The sequence below is a fragment of the Rhinoraja longicauda genome, chromosome 28, assembly GCF_053455715.1.
Source record: "Rhinoraja longicauda isolate Sanriku21f chromosome 28, sRhiLon1.1, whole genome shotgun sequence".
Lineage (NCBI taxonomy): Eukaryota > Metazoa > Chordata > Chondrichthyes > Rajiformes > Arhynchobatidae > Rhinoraja > Rhinoraja longicauda.
In genome coordinates this window covers 29,409,239-29,429,509 of record NC_135980.1, presented here as the reverse complement: position 1 = coordinate 29,429,509, position 20,271 = coordinate 29,409,239, and the positions used below count along the sequence as shown (strand labels likewise).

At 50.3% G+C, this 20,271-nt stretch overlaps 1 protein-coding gene across 2 annotated transcripts in view; it reads right to left on the bottom strand.

The window, feature by feature from the left end:
- LOC144607264 (excitatory amino acid transporter 1-like) overlaps nt 1–20,271 on the bottom strand; it is an 80,131-nt gene that overhangs the window by 44,672 nt on the left and 15,188 nt on the right. The window contains exon 1 of one of the 2 annotated variants that reach the window (XM_078423986.1): nt 9,381–9,849. The exons of the other annotated variant lie outside the window; for it this stretch is intronic. The gene's annotated coding sequence lies outside the window, so the exon portion shown is untranslated. Of the gene's footprint in view, nt 1–9,380; nt 9,850–20,271 lie in introns of those variants that run through there. 2 annotated transcript variants of the gene reach the window in all.

Below are 20,271 nucleotides of genomic sequence, written 5' to 3'. Positions count from 1 at the left end.
AACGTCAGCCATTCCTTCTCTCCTGATCTGCAGCCTGACCTGCTGAGTTACTCCAGCATTGTGTGTCTACCTTAGTGTAATTACAGTCTCGGCCTTAGTTTTAGTTTTAGTTTTACCTTTAGGAAACAAGCCCTTGGCCTACAGAGTTCACTGGGGACAATTTACCGAAGCCAATTAACCTACAAACCTGGTGGACACAAATGCTGGAGTAACTCAGCGGGTCAGGCAGCATCTCGGGAGAGAAGGAATGGGTGACGTTTCGGGTCGAGACCCTTCTTCAGTCTGAAGAAGGGTCTCGACCCGAAACGTCAACCATTCCATCCCTCCCGAGATGCTGCCTGACCCGCTGAGTTACTCCAGCATTTAATTTTGAGCTCTTAGGGCTAGTGGAATCAAGGGATATGGGGAGAAGGCAGGAACTGGGTACTGATTGTGGATGATCAGCCATGACCACATTGAATGGCTTGAAGGGCCCGAATGGCCTATTCTTGCACCTATTGTCTGTGTATCTATGTATCGTCAACTTTGACTGCACATTATGTGAGGAGAGGCCTTACATTTAACATCAGCACAACAGGGTCACTACCAACTTATTTCTGTCACCATCGCTGAACTCTCCCCAGTCCCAACAGTAAAAGTCCACAATAAAATCTTGGAAAATATGAACAACTTTCCATAATTTGGGATTTTGCCTCATGGGAGAAGGCAGGTACTGATAATGAAACTCACCATTATGTACAATATGTCCACATAATTCTTTGTCTTCTGAGGAAAAGCGGAAAAGGGCGCAGCGGTAGAGTTGCTGCCACACAGCGCCAGAGACCAAAGTTCCATCCTGACTACGGTTGCCAACTTTCTCACTCCTAAATAAGGGACAAGGTGACGTCACCGCCCCACGCCCTGCCCAGCCAGCGGCCACGTGTTCCCGCTCCACCAATGGCGGCCGCCCTGGCCGGGAGGCGGGTTGCCACGCAACCTCCTTTCGGTGGTAACCGGGCCTACACTGTCCCGGCCAACAGCGGCCCCTGGGCCTACACTGTCCGGCCTATAGTGGCCCCCGGGCCTAATAAGGGACTAGAGCAGTCCCGTACGGGACAAACCAATTTAGCCCAATATAAGGGATGTCCCGGCTAATACGGGACAGTTGGCAACCCTAATCCTGACCTCGGATACTGTCTGTGTGTGGAGTATGTACGTTCTCCCCGTGATTGCGTGGGTTTTCTCCGGGTGCTCCGGTTTCCTCCCACATCCCAAAGACGTGCAGGCTTGTAGGTTAATTGGCTTCTGTAAATTGTCCCTGGTGTGTGTGTGATAGTGTTCATGTACGGGGTGCTCGCTGGTCGGCGCGGTCATGGTGGGCCGAAGGGTTTGTTGCCACGCTGTATCTTTCAAACTAAAACTCAAATTAAAGTACAGTATTGAAGACGAAGACCTTAAACCTGCACGGTGGGCCACTCTTCAGCGCGTTTAATCGCACAATGGACAGACCACATCAATTGCCCAGTGTAATATTTCCTTAGAATGAATTCAGATGAAGATCAGATTAGTTTGTTTTTATGTACTGTACGCTACAATGAAATGCCTTGTTAGCTGAGGCTCCCAACAGTATACATGGTAATGATATATACGACAATGAATAACGTGCCTGTTTTGGCAGTCTGATGTTCAGTATGGAAACAGCCTGACCTGCCCATGGGATGATCGGAGCCTAATTAGAAACAAGGAACTTTGGCGGCACAGTGGTGCAGCGGTAAAGTTGCTGCCTCACAGCGAATGCAGCGCCGGAGACCCGGGTTCGATCCCGACCACAGGTGCTGTCTGTATGGAGTTTGTACGTTCTCCCCGTGACCTGCGTGGGTTTTCCCCGAGATCTTCGGTTTATTTCCTCCCACACTCCTAAGACGTGCAGGTTTGCAGGTTAATTGGCTTGGTGTAAATGTTTTTTTTAAATTGTCCCTAGTGTGTGTAGGATGGTGTTAATGTGCGGGGATCGGTGGTCGGTGTGGACCCGGTGGGCCGAAGGGCCTGTTTCCGCGCTGTATCTCTAAACTGAACTGAACTGAACTGCAGATGCTGGTTTATACCAAAGAGAGACACAAAATGCTGGAGTAACTCAACGGGTCAGGCAACATCTCTGGAGATAAAGGAATGGGTGACGCTTCAGGTTGGGACCCTTTTTCAGATCCAGTCCATGTCCTCCAGAGATGCTGCCTGATCCACTGCGAAACTCCAGCACTGCAGGTTCTCCAGCACATCGTACTGAACTGGACTGTGCCTCTCTCAGAAATTAGCACCCAGAGGTCCATCTGATTCTATATAAAGTCCCACAGCACGGAAACAGGCCCTTCAGCCCAACATGCCCATGCCGACCAAGACTCCACATTTATGCTAGACCCACCTGCCCGCGTTTGCCCATATCTCTAAACCTTTCCTGTCCATTTACCTATCAATATGTTGTTACAGTCCCTGCCTCAACTACCTCTGGCAGCTCCTACCATGTACCCACCACCCTCCGTGTGAAAACGTTGCCCCTCGAGTACTTATTAAATCTTTCCCCCACGCTGGTAAAAGACTCTGTGCATCTGCCTGATCTATTCCCCTCATATCCCTTGATTCCGCTAGCCCCGAGAGCTCTATCTGATGTGCAAGTACCCTGGAAAGGGCAAGCCAGCTTCCAGCTCACGGCAAGTTTCTGCATCTGATTCTTAGGTCCAGTGCAGCATATTGCTCAATGGGAACGGTATTTGCCACTTAGCTCAAGCCCTGTTTTACGCTAGGTCGAAGCAAGGAAATACAGATGCTGGTTTACAACAGAACTACACAAAATGCTAGAGTAACTCATTTGGTCAGGCAGCACCTCTGGAGAACATGGACAGGTGACGTTTCGGGTCAGAACCCTTCCTCAGACTATGTATGGGGGTTGGGGGTGGGGTGAAGGCTACAATAGAGGACGGGCAGGACAAAGTGTGGCTGGTAATAGGTGGGCGTTAGCGAGGGGAGGTTTCTGATCGGCAGATGGTTGAACAAAGGCCAGAGATGAATGGAGAGGTGTGAGACGGAGTGATTGAAGAGTTGCGAATTGTGAAGCCAGAGAAAGGAATGTAGGTGGAGCAGGAGGGTGGGGGGGGGGGGGGGGGTAAAGGAGATATAGGGGCGAGTCTAGGTGGGGCAGGTTGGAGGGCAGATAGAGGGGAGTGGGGGAGAAAGAGGAGGGGGAGGGGAGGACTTGTTAGAGGTTACCTAAAATTGGAGAATTCAATGATCATACATTGCGGTTGTAAGCGTACTAATCAAGAACATGTCAATCTCCACCTTAAAAATATCCATTGGCTTGGCCTCCACAGCCATCTGTGGCAAAGAATTCCACCGATTTCTGATCACGGTGAATGGCGGTGCTAGCTCGAAGGGCCGAATGGCCTCCTCCTGCACCTATTGTCTATTTCCCTCCCTATCATTGCTCCATTCACTCCTCATGTCAGTAGTTGGGGGGTCAGTAGTTCGCCCCTTTTCTTTCATTGGGGGGATCTGCTGACTCCATCCACCAGCAAGGTCTCAATAGTTTAGTTTAGTTTCCGAGATACAGCGCAGAAACAGGCCCTTCGAACCCACCGAGTCCGCGCCGACCAGCGATCCCCGCACACGAACACTATCCTACACACACACACACTGGGGACAATTTGCATTTACACCAAGTCATTTAACCTGTAAACCTGTACGTCTGATGTAGTTGAGGGCGGAACAAGGAATGGAGTGTGGGAGGAAACCGAAGATCTCGGAGAAAACCCACGCGGTCACGGGGGGAACGTACAAACTCCGTACAGACAGCGCCCGTGGTCGGGATCGAGCCCGGGTCTCTGGCGCTGAGAGGCAGCGACTCTACCGCTGCGCCACCGTGCCGCCGGTTTCAGCTCCATTCACAGTTCAAATAGTCAGCTTCATCCCACCATCCACTTCAACCGTATTGGCTGAGTAAATTAATTACCACAGCCGTCTCTGCATGAAAATTCTCTGTGGGATTATTCTTTGAATCAAAGACTTCTTCTTCTTCCGACGTTTCCCTCTACTGGACTAAAGAGCTTCACAGTATTTACCCTGTTGAATCTGTTACCAATTTAAATAGCGTAGGAAGGAACTGCAGGTGCTGCTTTAAACCGAAGACAGACACAAAAAGCAGGAGTAACTCAGCGGGACGGGCAGCATCTCTGGAGAGAAGGAATGGGTGATATTTCGGGTCGGGACCCTTCTTCAGACTCCTGAAGAAGGGTTTCAACCCGAAACGTCACCTATTGCGGCACGGTAGCGCAGCGGTAGAGTTGCTGCTTTACAGCGAATGCAGCGCCGGAGACTCAGGTTCGATCCTGACTACGGGTGCTGCACTGTAAGGAGTTTGTACGTTCTCCCCGTGACCTGCGTGGGTTTTCTCCGACATCTTCGGTTTCCTCCCACACTCCAAAGACGTACAGGTATGTAGGTTAATTGGCTGGGTAAATGTAAAAATTGTCCCTAGTGGGTGTAGGATAGTGTTAATGTACGGGGATCGCTGGGCGGCACGGACTTGGTGGGCCGAAAAGGCCTGTTTCCGGCTGTATATATATGATATGATATGATGATATTCCTTTTTTCTCCAGAGATGCTGTCTGATCCGCTGAGTTACTCGAGCTTTTTGTGTCTATCATCATTTTAAATAGTTTAATCAGGTCATCTTAAGCTTCCAAATTTGCCACATGAGCCAAGTTTATGAATGTGATCCCACAACTTAATCCTTTCTATTTTCACTTGAAGCACAATCAACGTTTTGTAGTCTCCTCTCAAAAAAAAAAATTTAATTCCTAGAAACTATCAAATTAACTTTCACAGCCTTGATGTTTCCCCTAAACGCAGGTGCCAGAAACGCACTCAATGTTCTAATTGTAGACTAACCAAAAATCTATTAGGCGCGTGGAATTCTCAGTGGAATAGCCCGAATAATGAGTCTGTATCACAGTTCTTGCTGCCCCTTTCTTTCAATCTATCTTCAGCATATTTGTGCAAAAGGACGCAGAGTGCTGTATTAACTCAGCGGGTCAGGCAGCGTCTGTGGAGAACATGGATAGGTGACGTTTCACAGAGTGCTGGAGTAACTCAGCGGGTCAGGAAGCATCTCTGGAGAACGTGGATAGGTGACGTTTCACAGAGTGCTGGAGTAACTCAGCAGGTCAGGCAGCGTCTGTGGAGAACGTGGATAGGTGACATTTCACAGAGTGCTGGAGTAACTCAGCGGGTCAGGAAGCATCTCTGGAGAACGTGGATAGGTGACGTTTCACAGAGTGCTGGAGTAACTCAGCGGGTCAGGCAGCATCTCTGGAGAACATGGACAGGCGACGATTTGGGTCGAGAACCTCCTTCAGACTGATTATGTGAGGGGGAGGAGAAGAGAGCTGGAAAAGGGGGGGAGGCAGGACAAAACGTGGCAGGTAATAGGTGAACACAGGCGAGGGGGGGAAGGGTTTGACAGGCAGATGGTTGGAACAAAGGTCAGAGATAAGAACAACAGGTGTGAGACGGGTTTGAGGAGTTTTCGACTGTGAAGGGAGAGGAATATGACAGGGGTGACTGGAGAGGGGGGGTTGGAGGGAAACAGGTGGGGGTCTAGGTGGGGGTCTATGGGAGGGAAGGGGATTTATGGGGGAGGAAAAGGGAGGCGGGAGGTGAGGAGGGGGCGGGGGGGGGGGGTTAGTTGGAGTTGATCTAAAATTGGAGAATTCAATTTTCATGCTTAGAAAAAAGCCTGCAGATGCTGGTTTAAATCGAAGGTAGACACAGAGTGCTGGAGTAACTCAGCGGGTCAGGCAGCATCTCTGTAGAACAGGCGTGGGTGACGTCACTGGTCAGGACCCCTCTTCAGAGATGTTGCCTGAGCTGCTGAGTCACTCCAGCACTTTGCGTCCTTTTGTGTAGTAACCAGCATCTGCAGTTCCTTGCTTCTACTCCTTCCATGAACCTCCATCCCCGAGGATATTTATTCACAAAATGCTAAAGTAACTCAGCGGCTCAGGCAGCATCTCAGGGGAGAAGGAATGGGTGACGTTTCGGGTCGAGACCCTTCTTCAGGCACCAATCGAAACGTCACCCATTCCTTCTCTCCTGAGATGCTGCCTGACCTGCTGAGTTTTTCCAGCATTTTGTGAAATAAATACATTAGAAGGTGCTGTATGTTATAAGGTCATAAGGAGTAGGAGTAGAATTGGGCCATTCAGCCCAACAAGTCCACTCCGCCATTCAATCATGGCTGATCTATCTCTCCCTCCTAACCCCATTCTCCTGCCTTCTCCCCATAACCCCTGACACCCGTACTCATCAAGAATCAAGAATCTATCTATCTCATGTTCCCAGCAAGAAGTGACCTGTAACAGTGTCTGAAGAAGGGTCTCGACCCGAAGCGTCACCCATTCCTTGTCTCCAGAGATGCTGCCTGACCCGCTGAGTTACTCCAGCTTTTTGTGTCTACCTGCAATGTTCATGCTGTTGGGTTGGAAGCTTCCCAAGCGGAATGTGAGTTGCTGTTCCTCCAGTTTGCGTGTGGCCTCTCTCTGGCAAAGGAGGAGGCCCAGAGTAGAAAGGTTGGTGTGGGAATGGGAAGGAGAATGTCTTTATTTTCGGCCTCCCTTAAGTTTGCTAACCTCAGTCCCTCCATCTTTTCTGAGATTTGGTGGCCCTTGCCTTTCATTGTGTTGGTTTCATCGTAGAAACATAAAAACATAGAAAATAGGTGCAGGAGGAGGCCATTTGAGCCAGCACCGCCATTCATTGTGATCATGGCTGATCATCCACAATCAGTAACCCGTGCCTGCCTTCTCCCCATATCCCTTGATTCCTCTAGCCCCTAGAGCTCTATCTAACACTTTTTAAAATTCATCCAGTGAATTGGCCTCTACTGCCCTCTATGGCAGAGAATTTCACAAATTCACAACTCTCTGGGTGAAAAAGCTTTTTCTCACCTCAGTTTTAAATAGCTTCTTAGACTGTGTGGCCCCTGGTTCTGGACTCCCCCAACATTGGGAACATTTTTCCTGCATCTAGCTTGTCCAGTCCTTTTATAATTTTATGTGTCTCTATCATCCTTGTATACTTTGCTTGGATTTGCCTTCGATGATTTACGTTTTTCTTCCTAAATCCTGCAATCCCTCAGATTCTATCCAGATTGGATACAGCCCTAAAGTCTCTCTTAATCATCTGTGCTGGCTATCCACTTAGATGTCTTAACTGCACAATATATCAATCTCTTTGATTTGTTAGGTGACACTTGACAAGTGATTTGGCATTTGTCATTGGTTTGCCTCTCTTAATTTAGAGTCACAGAGTCATAATCTGATACAGTGTGGAAACAGGCCCTTCGGCCCAACTCGCCCACACTGGCCAACAATGTCCCAGCTACCCTAGTCCCACTTGCCTGCGCTTGGTCCTTAACCTTACAAACCTGTCCTATCCATGTACCTGTCCAACTTTTTCTTAAACGTTGGGATAGTCTCAGCCTCAACTATCTCCTCTGGCAGCTCGTTCTATACACCCACCACCCTCTGTGTGAAAAAGCTACCCCTCGGATTCCTATTAAATCTTTTCCCCTTCACCTTGAACCTATGTCCTCTGGTCCACGATTCCCCTACTCTGGGTAAAGGACTCTGTGCATCTACCCGATCTATTGCTCTCATGATTTTGTCGACGAAATATATAATTTATCTTATATTTGCAACTTTCAGTTTGTTAGATTTCATGAACTGTTTCTTATTTCCTCGAGTCTGTTTTCTGAGTTTCATCTCTTTATCCCTGAGTCGTCACCAAGATCTCGATAATATCTAATGCACTGCATGCCTCTCAGAGTCGTAGGTAACTGTGCCTCTCCATCAATGCTCGATTTAATAATAGACAATAGGCAATAGGTGCAGGAGGAGGCCATTCAGCCCTTCGAGCCAGCATCACCATTCAATGTGATCATGGCTGATCATTCGCAATCAGTACCCCGTTCCTGCCTTCTCCCCGTACCCCCTGACTCCGCTATCCTTAAGAGCTCTATCTAGCTCTCTCTTGAATGCATTCAGAGAATTGGCCTCCACCGCCTTCTGAGGCAGAGAATTCCACAGATTCACAACGCTCTGACTGAAAAGGTTTTTCCTCATCTCCGTTCTAAATGGCCTACCCCTTATTCTTAAACTGTGGTCCCTGGTTCTGGACTCCCCCAACATTGGGAACATGTTTCCTGCCTCTAACGTGTCCAATCCCTTAATAATCTTATATGTTTCAATAAGATCCCCTCTCATCCTTCTAACTTACTAAAATAACTTAAGCCTTAGCATCTCATGCATTCCTACTCAGGCTTTGTTTGTTAATTTGATCTATAATGAATATGGGTGAGACTGTAGAACGCACAGTCAATTTGATCATGTCGAGTTCGCTGAAGCAAAGAAAAAGGACAGATCTCCACAATCACAATTCTCTCCGATGTTCTATTTATTGTTATTTTTTGATTTTTGATTTTTCGATTTTTGATCTTCATCTCCCTTGGATTTGGGTGCCAAGTGATTCACAACATCACAAGGTCATTAGTGATAGGAGCAGAATTGGGCCATTCGGCCCATCAAGTCTACTCCGCCATTCAATCGTGGTTGATCTATCTATCCCTCCTAACCCCATTCTCCTGCCTTCTCCCCATAACCCCTGACACCCGCACTAATCAAGAATCTATCTATTTCTGCCTTAAAGATATCCACTGACTTGGCCTCCATCGCCTTTAGTGGCAAAGAATTCCACCGATTCACCACCCTCTGGCTAAAGTAATCTCCTTCCTAAAAGAACGTCCTTACATCTATCTCTGCCTCCTAACCCCATTCTCCTGCCTTCTCCCCGTAACCCCTGACACTCTTGTTAGTCTACGCCGAGTTTGTTTCAGGGTAGTTCTTAGCCCTTGTCATGTTTGGTGAGCTGTATCTTTCCATGCCTCTCTGAGACCATCATCAGCTGCATCTCAGTTGCTCATCGACTTCATCACCTCTATCACTCTGTGGTTTGGTTCCAACATTTCATCGTATCTTGGAGATCTTCAACTAATTTCTCTACCCCACAGACATAATGCTCTGTACACCAGCACCTGCCCCAAACACAGTAATCAACAGTGTACCGAAAGTCACAAACCTAACGCTGAGATGAAGGTGTTTGGAACTTTTCACTGAACACCACACGTCGCCAGAGATACCTACATCACGTCACACTCCTGTAGACTGTACAAACATTAAATCATATGGAATTGCAAAGTTCCTTTCCCAAAATCCATTTACTTATATTTTACTATTCAGAACAAGAACAATCAGTCTCACAATTTCAAATATATATTTTTTTGTCTTACTTACATGAATAGTCACTGTGATATTGGATCTTTTCTTTTTCTATCAATGAACAGTGGGGAACTGTTGCCTTAGCTGAGCATTCACTTCAATTTGATGTTGATGTTGAACTTTTTCAGCTGGTGTACTAATACACAGAGAGAGAGAGAGAGAGAGAGAGAGAGAGAGAGAGAGAGAGAGAGAGAGAGAGAGAGAGCTGGTTTGGGAATCTCTTCAGAACGGCTTCAGACTGTTTGGTCGTCAGTTGGCACTGAATTGTGTTTGAGAGAGAGAGAGAGAGAGAGAGAGAGAGAGAGAAAAAAAAATTAATCACACACTCTCAGCGTTCTAGCTCAGCAAGTCAGAGCAGGAAATAGGGGCAGAAATGCAGAGTCTCTCTCCATCCCTTTTTGCTCTCCTTCTAACTCAGAATGGGTCCACAGATGACATTCAATTACACATGGTATAAGCATCAGGAAAACGAGAGCCAACCCTCTCTGAGACTGAAGTGGGAAGGCCACTCGCGCGGTTGATGCTTATCAGCAGCCAATGAGAAAACCCTGGAATTAGCAACTGCGACAATACTCATTATCCCCCCTCTCGCTCTCAGCACTGGAACTACCTCAAAGAGCGGGCGATAATGAAGACACCATCCCAGTGTGAAGCAAACAGAATGTTACTGTGAGGCTTCTATTTATGAAACCAGTGCATTCTTCAAATCCCTGTTTAAAACACACACGTTTTAACACAGGAATTGGGGGGGGGGGGGGGGGGGGATAAACATGGGAACATTTCAAGGCTCAAACATAAAATGGACAATTAAACTCTGCTGCTATTTGCAAAGGCAATATGTGTGGATTATTTTAAAAGGCGTGATTTTAACAAGGCTGCAGTTATTCTGGGAGAGGGACAAAACCAGGCAATAAATCATCTCTCATTTGTATTATCGGGCGTGAGGAATTAATAACTCTCAAGATTTATTTTGCAAATTAAAATGACGGTAAAAGCATTTTTTGTTACGGGGCTAGCAGGTGGCAAATGTTGAGCTGCATGAATCCAGTTCCGAGAGCTGAGAAACTGGCTTCAGCATTGAGGGTCGTGTTCAGCAGCGTTTTAGTGAACTAACAGTGAGAAGTGGAGAATTGGATCCAGCGATGAATGGGTAAATCCACTGTAGGAGACCTCCTCGACAGAGCAGTCCTGACCAACCATCTACATCATCGGAGGCCCTCGAACGATCTTTGATCGGACTTTACTGGACTTTACCTTGCACTAAGGGCATGCAGCGTAGGTTTACTAGGTTAATTCCCGGAATGGCGGGACTGTCATATGTTGAAAGACTGGAGCGACTAGGCTTGTATACACTGGAATTTAGAAGGATGAGAGGGGATCTTATCGAAACGTATAAGATTATTAAAGGGTTGGACACGTTAGAGGCAGGAAACATGTTCCCAATTTTACCAAGCCAATTAACCGCCGAACCTGCACATCTTTGGAGTGTCCTGTGATGTCCTGTGGAGTTGCGTCACGACTTTTTAGTTTAGAGATTCAGCGCGGAAACAGGCTCTTTGGCCCGCCGAATCCACACCGACCAGCGATCCCCGCACATTAACACAATCCTACACATACAAGGGGCAATTTACACTTATGCCAAGCCAATTAACCTACAAGCCTGTACGTCTTTGGAATACGGGAGCAAACTAAAGATCTCGTAGAAAACCAATGCGGTCACGGGGAGAACATACAAACTACATATAGACAGCGCCCGTAGTCGGGATTGAGCCCGGGGTCTCGGGCGCTGTAAGGGCAGTAAGGCAGCAACTCTACCGCTGCACCACCGTACCGCCCAAAACAAAATATTTTAACAGTGACTGGCCACTATGGTACTGGGAAGAAAGGCTACAACTACAAAGATCGACAGGGTGCTAGGGGGCTTATTTACTTTGGAGAAGGCTTTGTAGAGACTAGCTGGCAGTATAGGAAATGATAGGGGGTCTGGATAGTGGATATTTGATGGAGCAGTCCGAGACCAGATGGCACAGATATAATGGAATTCTCTGCCACAAAAGGCAATAGAAGCCAATTCACTGGATGAATTTAAAAGAGAGTTAGATAGAGCTCTAGGGGCTAGCGGAAATGGGGATATGGGGAGAAGGCAGGCACGGGTTACTGATTGTGGATGATCAGCCATGATCACAGTGAATGGCGGTGCTGGCTCGAAGGGCCGAATGGCCTCCTGCACCTATTTTCTATGTTTCTATGTTTCTACGATGAAACCAACACAATGAAAGGCAAGGGCCACCAAATCTCAGAAAAGATGGAGGGACTGAGGTTAGCAAACTTAAGGGACCCGCCCCCTCCCCTGACATCAGTCTGAAGAAGGGTCTCGACCCGAAACGTCACCCATTCCTTCTCTCCCGAGATGTTGCCTGACCCGCTGAGTTACTCCAGCATTTTGTGTCTACCTTTGAGGCAGGGAATCTTGCACTTTGAGAGGAAATGTAACCACACAGAATGTGTAAGCAATGGGAGATGAAGGAATTGGGCACCTGAGTTAATTTGGGATTTTTCGAGCAAAGGGGAGATTTGATGAAGAAATATTCTCCTCCAGTGCATTAAACTGCTATAAACCTCCATGTTACACACACTAATTGAAACAACTTATTATCACCATCTGCTTGCGTGAATTGTTCTGAAACTGCTTGGTACTTTGGTCTTTCAAATGAATCACTTTCAGTTGCAACAAGTGGGTAAAGGATATCTTATGTTCGAGCAATACTGAGCATCTGTTGAGCAGTGCTTCCCTGCACAAAAATGCTGGAGAGGATTTACATCCTCGTAAATTCTCTCTGTACGCTTCCAGCTTGAAAACATTCTTCATTTAGACACAACACTCTAAATGTCCCGCCCCCCTGACATCAGTCTGAAGAAGGGTCTCGACCCGAAACGTCACCCATTCCTTCTCTCCCGAGATGCTGCCTGACCTGCTGAGTTACTCCAGCATTTTGTGAATAAATCGATTTGTACCAGCATCTGCAGTTATTTTCTTATACTCTAAATGTGGCCTTGTCAACGTATTATATAAGTGCGACATGTCCTCCCAACTTCTATGTGTAGGAAGAAACTGCAGATGCTGGTTTCCACCAAAGATAGACACAAAATGCTGGAGTAACTCAGCGGGACAGGCAGCATCTCTGGAGAGAAGGAATGGGTGACGTTTCGGGTCGAGGCCTTTCTTCAGAATGAGAGTCAGGGGAGAGGGAGACACAGAGATAAGGAAGGGCAAGGTGTGACAATGAGACATCAAAAGAGATGTAGTTTCAGACAAGAAGGGTCTCGACCGGAAACGTCACCTATTCCTTCTCTCTAGGGATGCTGCCTGTCCCACTGAGTTACTCCAGCTTTTTGTGTCTTTATATATATATATATATATATATATATATGTGTGTGTGTGTGTATCTATATACAGTATATAGTGTATATACACACATTTGTATATATATTGATTAGTACAGGTGTCAGAGGTTATGGGGAGAACGGGATTAGGAGGGAGAGATAGATTAACCATGATTGAAACCAAAGATAAACACATACTGCTGGAGTGACTCAGCGAGTCAGGCAGCAGCTCTGGAGAGAAGGAATGGATGACGTTTCGGGTCGAGACCCTTCCTCAGGCTGGGTCCACCCGTTCCTTCTCTCCAGAGATGCTGCCTTAGTCAGGCCAGCATTTTTGTGTCCATCTGTTGCCAGGGAAGGGGTCTGCTCAACAGATGTCCATCTTTGGTTTACACCAGCATCTGCTGTTCCTTCCTACACGTCCCCTGGCAGCACACGCATTGTCTCCTTCACGAGGGATTGTTTCAAAGCCATCTACAAATCATTTTTAAAAAACCCCGTCAATTGAATTGGCAATAGTACATTTCCCTCTGGCAGCGAATCAAATTCTTATTGTACAACAGCAAGTAATAGAAGCCACTAGTTCCGCCATTCAATATCATCTTACCCAGACCTCAACTTCCCCACTCTGCCAGTCTCCCAGAGCCCTCAGTCATAGAGTCACACGGCGTGGAAACAGGCCCTTCGGCCCGACTTGCCCACAACGACCAACATGTCCCATCCACACTAGTCCCACCTGCCTGTGTTTGGCCCATATCCCTCCAAACCTGTCCTATCCATGTACCTGTCCAAATGTTTCTTAAACGTTGCAATAGTTCCTGCCTCAACTACCTCCTCCAGCAGCTCGTTCCGTAGGCCCACCACCCTTTGTGTCAAAAAGTTTCCCCTCGGGTTCCTATTAAATCTTTCCCCCCCTCACCTTAAACCTATGGGGTCTGATTCTTGCTTCCCCTACTCTGGGCAAGAGACTCTGTGCATCTACCCGATCTATTCCTCTCACGATTTTGTACACTTCTATAAGATCACCCCTCGCCCTCTTGTTCAAATGTTTCAAAGGTCTTTTATTGTCACGTGTACCAATTAAGGTACAGTGATATTCGCATTACCATACAGCCATCCTACAAAAGAAAGCAACAAGAGCCACAACTACATAAAAGTTAACATAATCATCCACCATAGCGGATTCCCCACGTACCTCACTGTGACGAAAGGCAATAAAATCTAATTGTCTTCCCTCAGGTCGGCCGACTTGGGGCTACTCACTATCCCGCGGTCTAGGCTTAAGCTCAGGGGTGACCGCGCTTTTGCGGTTGCAGCTCCTAGACTGTGGAACAGCATTCCTCTCCCCACCAGAACTTCCCCCTCCATCCACTCCTTTAAGTCCAAGCTCAAAACCTGTTTCTACTCCCTAGCATTTGAGGCCCTCTGAGGGGGCGCTGTGAACTGTTTATGTATGTGCTGTTATGTTTGTGTGCCATTGTATGTTCGTTTTTCTTAGTACCTGCACTGGTGTACAGCACTTTGGTCAACGTGGGTTGTTTTTAAATGTGCTATACAAATACAATTGACTTGACTTGACTTGACTCACTATTCTCCCGTGGTCGGGGCAGTTGAACCGTCCGCAGTCGGGGTGATCGAAGCTCCCACATCGGTGCGATGAAAGTTCCCGTGATTGGGGCGGCTGAAGCTCCTGCGGCTTGGAGCTCCCGACGTCGGTCTCTAACCAGGGACCGCCAGCTCCACGATGTGAAAGTCCGCAGCCTCCCGCGGTTGGAGCTCCCAAATCAATATCCAGCAAGTGGCCGCCAGCTCCTCGATGTTAGGCCGCAGTTCCATTCACCCACCACCCTTTGTACAATGAAGTCACCCCTCAAGTTCCTATTAAATCTTTCCCCTCTCACCTTTAACCTATGTCCTCTGGTCCTTGATCTCCCTAACCTGGGCAAGAGACTGTGCGTCTACCCGATCTATTCCTCTCATGGTTTTATACACCTCTGTAAGATCACCCCTCATCCTCCTGCGCTCCAAGGAATAGAGTCCCAGCCTACTTAACCCCTCAATCCCCTTATCTTTCAAATATTTTTTCCAACCTTCACTTGAAACCAACCTCCACAACTCTTTGAGGCAGAGAACACAGAACCATTTATTCACAAAATGCTGGAGTAACTCAGCAGGTCAGGCAGCATCTCGGGAGAGAAGGAATGGGTGACGTTTCGGGTCGAGACCCTTCTTCAGAACACAGAACCATCACCCTTTGCAAGGAGAAACTTCTATCTACTTTGGTTTTGAATGACTGAGAGAGAGAGAGCTAGATAGAGCTCTTAAGGATAGCGGAGTCAGGGGATATGGGGAGAAGGCAGGAACGGGGTACTGATTGAGAATGATCAGCCATGATCACATTGAATGGCGGTGCTGGCTCGAAGGGCCGAATGGCCTACTCCTGCACCTATTGTCTATTGTCTATTGTCTAATGACTGGCCCTTTATCTTAAAACTATGACCCCTTGTTTGAGATTTTCTATCAGTAAAAACATTTTGACATCAGCCCTGCCATGCCCCTGAGGATCTTATAGGTTTTAATAATATCACCTTCCATATATTAATGTACACACGGCTCTGTCTTCCTCACCTCATGTTCTGTTCCTGACTGGATTCATGTCATTAAATCAGGTCGTTTCATCAATACTAGTTTTTTTACTAAAGCAGATATCTTTGAATTTCATTCATGCTGGATTCCGATTTCTCCACAAAGTTTTCTTTGCCTTCTTCTATGACTTACAGTCTGAACTTATCGGGGAGAAGGCAGGAGAATGTGGTTGAGAGGGGGAGATAGATCAACCATGATTGAATGGCGGAATAAACTCGATGGGCCGAATGGCCTAACTTTGTTTCTATGACTTGCGAACTTACATTAAATATTTATTTGATTTCTTCGCTATTTCCTTATACCTCAACATAATTTCATTGTTGAAGGCACCCACATTAACAAATGCCAATCATTTCCCTTTTATACGTCTGTAGATTTTTTTTTAGATGGAGTAAGAGTGGCCGGGCGGCCGCCATTGGTGGAGCGGGAGCACGTGACCGCTGGCTGGGTGAGGTCACGTGGGGCGCGGGGCGGTGACATCACCCTTTGTCCCTTCTTTGGGAGTGAGGAAGTTGGCAACACTAGTCCTGTCTTTCTGGATACTGAAGGTTCCCCGATCCTCCGGGCTCTTTATGTTTTGGCAACATTACAAGGCCTCTCTTGGACCACTTTTCCTGGTGTTTTTAAGAGAGCTAAATGGGAACAAAAGTTAACTACAAACTGTACATCAATTCCTTAAGCATTAGTCATATCTTTTAACGCAGTTTCACCATCAGCGAGAGCCAAATCGCACCTCAAGCTTGTGCTACAAGACTTTACTCACGTTTAAAATCCTGGTTTCAGATTAAACTGATTCACTTGAGATTTTTGGATGAAATTTAAATTATTTTTGGTGTAGCTTGCTTTCGAGATTTTCAGCGCAGAAACAGGCCCTTCAGCCCACCGAGTCCGCACTGACCAGCGGTCCCCGCACACTAACGCTATCCTACACACACTAGGGATCATTTAGAATTAACCTACAAACCTGTAAGTCTTTGGAGTGTGGGAGTAAACTGAAGATCTCGGAGCAAACCCACGCAGGTCACGGGGAGAACATGCAAACTCCGTACAGACAGCGCCCGTAGTCAGGATCGAACCCGGGTCTCCGGCGCTGCAAGCGCTGTAAGACAGCAACTCTACCGCTGCGCCACCGTGCCACACTTCGATATAATTTATAAATTATACCATGGTAACTGTTTCTTAATGGCCCCTCAACTTCCCGATCCCCAGTTAATCTGTTTTGAGGCTAAATAAACTTTACTTTAGACTTTAGAGATACAGCGTGGAAACACTGAGTCCGCGCCGACCAGCGCCCACCCCATACACTAGCATTATCCTACACACACCAGGGTCAATTTACAATATCACAAAATTATAACTTTACAGAAGCCACAAACCCTGCACGTCTTTGGAATGTGGGAGCAAAACGGAGCACCCACTGAAAACCTACGCGGTCAGGGGGAGAACGTGCAAACACCGTACAGACAGCACCCTAAGGGCAGCTCAATGGCACAGGTCAGGGGGGATGGTACATTTTTATCTCTGTTTACTTTGTTGTTACCTCCCCCTAGCTAACAGCGATCTGTTCGACATTTTCCTTGATATCCATCCCCTTTGATGTCTCGTTTTCACACCTTACACTTCCTTATCCCTGTCTCTCCCTCTCCCCTCAAGAAGGGTCTCAACTCGGAACGTCACCCATTCGCTGCTGCTGCTGCTGCTGCTGCTGCTGCTGCTGCTGCTGCTGCTGCTGCTGCTGCTGCTGCTGCTGCTGCTGCTGCTGCTGCTGCTGCTGCTGCTGCTGCTGCTGCTGCTGCTGCTGCTGCTGCTGCTGCTGCTGCTGCTGCTGCTGCTGCTGCTGCTGCTGCTGCTGCTGCTGCTGCTGCTGCTGCTGCTGCTGCTGCTGCTGCTGCTGCTGCTGCTGCTGCTGCTGCTGCTGCTGCTGCTGCTGCTGCTGCTGCTGCTGCTGCTGCTGCTGCTGCTGCTGCTGCTGCTGCTGCTGCTGCTGCTGCTGCTGCTGCTGCTGCTGCTGCTGCTGCTGCTGCTGCTGCTGCTGCTGCTGCTGCTGCTGCTGCTGCTGCTGCTGCTGCTGCTGCTGCTGCTGCTGCTGCTGCTGCTGCTGCTGCTGCTGCTGCTGCTGCTGCTGCTGCTGCTGCTGCTGCTGCTGCTGCTGCTGCTGCTGCTGCTGCTGCTGCTGCTGCTGCTGCTGCTGCTGCTGCTGCTGCTGCTGCTGCTGCTGCTGCTGCTGCTGCTGCTGCTGCTGCTGCTGCTGCTGCTGCTGCTGCTGCTGCTGCTGCTGCTGCTGCTGCTGCTGCTGCTGCTGCTGCTGCTGCTGCTGCTGCTGCTGCTGCTGCTGCTGCTGCTGCTGCTGCTGCTGCTGCTGCTGCTGCTGCTGCTGCTGCTGCTGCTGCTGCTGCTGCTGCTGCTGCTGCTGCTGCTGCTGCTGCTGCTGCTGCTGCTGCTGCCCAGTCAGTCCCCAGTCAGTCCCCAGTCAGTCCCCAGTCAGTCCCCAGTCAGTCCCCAGTCAGTCCCCAGTCAGTCCCCAGTCAGTCCCCAGTCAGTCCCCAGTGTAAATGCTCGCCGCCCACACACAGGTGTTGTTCTCGTCATCCATTACTCGCCCGCAGGTGTGTGTCTCTCCAGCGCCCACGCCCACGGGGAGGAGCCTGATCCCTTCAATCCAAAATATAACACTCGCACACCTTCGCTTCTTACACCGCCCCTTTTTTTTTTTTTGCTCATTAAACATCATCACCATCTTTTTACAGGGGGAGGGAGCCGTCGGCACCCATGGCAACGGCGCTGTAGACCGCAGCACCACCCATGGCAACGCCGCTGTAGACCGCAGCACCACCCATGGCAACGGCGCTGTAGACCGCAGCACCACCCATGGCAACGCCGCTGTAGACCGCAGCACCACCCATGGCAACGCCGCTGTAGACCGCAGCACCACCCATGGCAACGGCGCTGTAGACCGCAGCACCACCCATGGCAACGGCGCTGTAGACCGCAGCACCACCCATGGCAACGGCGCTGTAGACCGCAGCACCACCCCATGGCAACGCCGCTGTAGACCGCAGCACCACCCCATGGCAACGGCGCTGTAGACCGCAGCACCCCACCCATGGCAACGCCGCTCTGTAGGCCGCAGCACCACCCATGGCAACGCCGCTGTAGGCCGCAGCACCACTCCCATGCAACGGCGCTGGTAGGCCGCAGGCTCCGGTTAACACTGACTCACCCACGAGTTTCCCTCTCATCTCCCTTTCCCCATCCCATCCCCTGAGTCCGCCCCTCCCTCCCCTCCATCCCCCTCCCTCCCCCCTCCCCCTCCCTCCCTCCTCCATCCCCCCTCCCTCCCCCTCCCCCTCCCTCTCCCCCTCCCTCCCCCTCTCCCTCCTCCATCCCCCTCCATCCCCCTCTCCTCCCGCCATCCCCCTCCATCCTCCCCCTCCCCTCCCCTCCCTCCTCCCAACCCCCTCCAATCCCCCTCCCTCCTTCCATCCCCCTCTCCATCCCCCCTCCCCCTCCATCCCCCTCCCACCCCTCCCACCTCCATCACCCCTCCCTCCCCCTCCCTCCTCCATCCCCCTCCATCCCCCTCCCTGCCTCCCATCCCCCTCCCTCCTCCATCCCCCTCCATCCCCCTCCCTCCTCCATCCCCCTCCATCCCCCTCCCACCTCCATCCCCCCTCACCTCCTCCATCCCCCCTCCATCCCCCTCCCTCCTCCATCCCCCCTCCATCCCCCCTCCCCTCCTCCATCCCCCTCCATCCCCCCTCCCTCCTCCATCCCCCCCTCCCCCTCCATCCCCCTCCATCCCCCTCCCCTCCTCCATCCCCCCTCCATCCCCCTCCCCCTCCATCCCCCTCCCTCCCCCTCCCTCCTCCATCCCCCTCCATCCCCCTCCCTCCTCCATCCCCCTCCTCCTCCATCCCCCTCCATCCCCCTCCCTCCTCCATCCCCCTCCATCCCCCTCCCCCTCCATCCCCCTCCCTCCCCCTCCCTCCTCCATCCCCCTCCATCCCCTCCCTCCTCCATCCCCCTCCATCCCCCTCCCTCCCCCTCCCTCCTCCATCCCCCTCCATCCCCCTCCCCCTCCATCCCCCTCCATCCCCCTCACCCCTCCATCCCCCTCCCTCCCCCTCCCTCCTCCATCCCCCTCCATCCCCCTCCCCTCCCCCTCCCTCCTCCATCCCCCCTCCATCCCCCCTCCCCTCCCCCTCCCTCCTCCATCCCCCTCCCCCTCCCTCCTCCATCCCCCCTCCATCCCCCTCCCCCTCCATCCCTCCTCCAACCCCCTCCCTCCGCCTCCCTCCTCCATCCCCCTCCCTCCCCCTCTCCCTCCTCCACCCCCCTCCATCCCCCTCCCTCCCCCTCCCTCCTCCATCCCCCTCCATCCCCCTCCCTCCTCCATCCCCCTCCATCCCCCTCCCTCCCTCCACCCCCCTCCCTCCCTCCACCTCCCTCCTCCCTCCATCCTCCCTCCATCCCCCTCCCTCCATCCCCCTCCATCCCTCCATCCCCTCCCCTCCCTCCATCCCCTCCCCTCCCTCCATCCCCTCCCCTCCCCGTGGAAGCTGGTGCACTTGTTGTACACGGCCGTGCATCCATAAGCCGCGCAACTGGTCGGCATTATCTTTAAAAATAACAAATCCCCCCCCCCCCAAAACCTCCTCCACAAAATAAGCCAAGTTTCCATCACGCATTTATAACCCCTCTGGTGCCCTTTTCCTCCTCCCCTTCGTTTCTCAATCTCTCTCTCTTGCATTCCTTCCCCCCACCCTTACTAAGATGGCGGGTTGGTGAGTAGAGACCTTGCTGTGGGTGGGTGGGGAGTAGAGACCTTGCTGTGGGTGGGTGGGTGGGGAGTAGAGACCTTGCTGTGGGTGGGTGG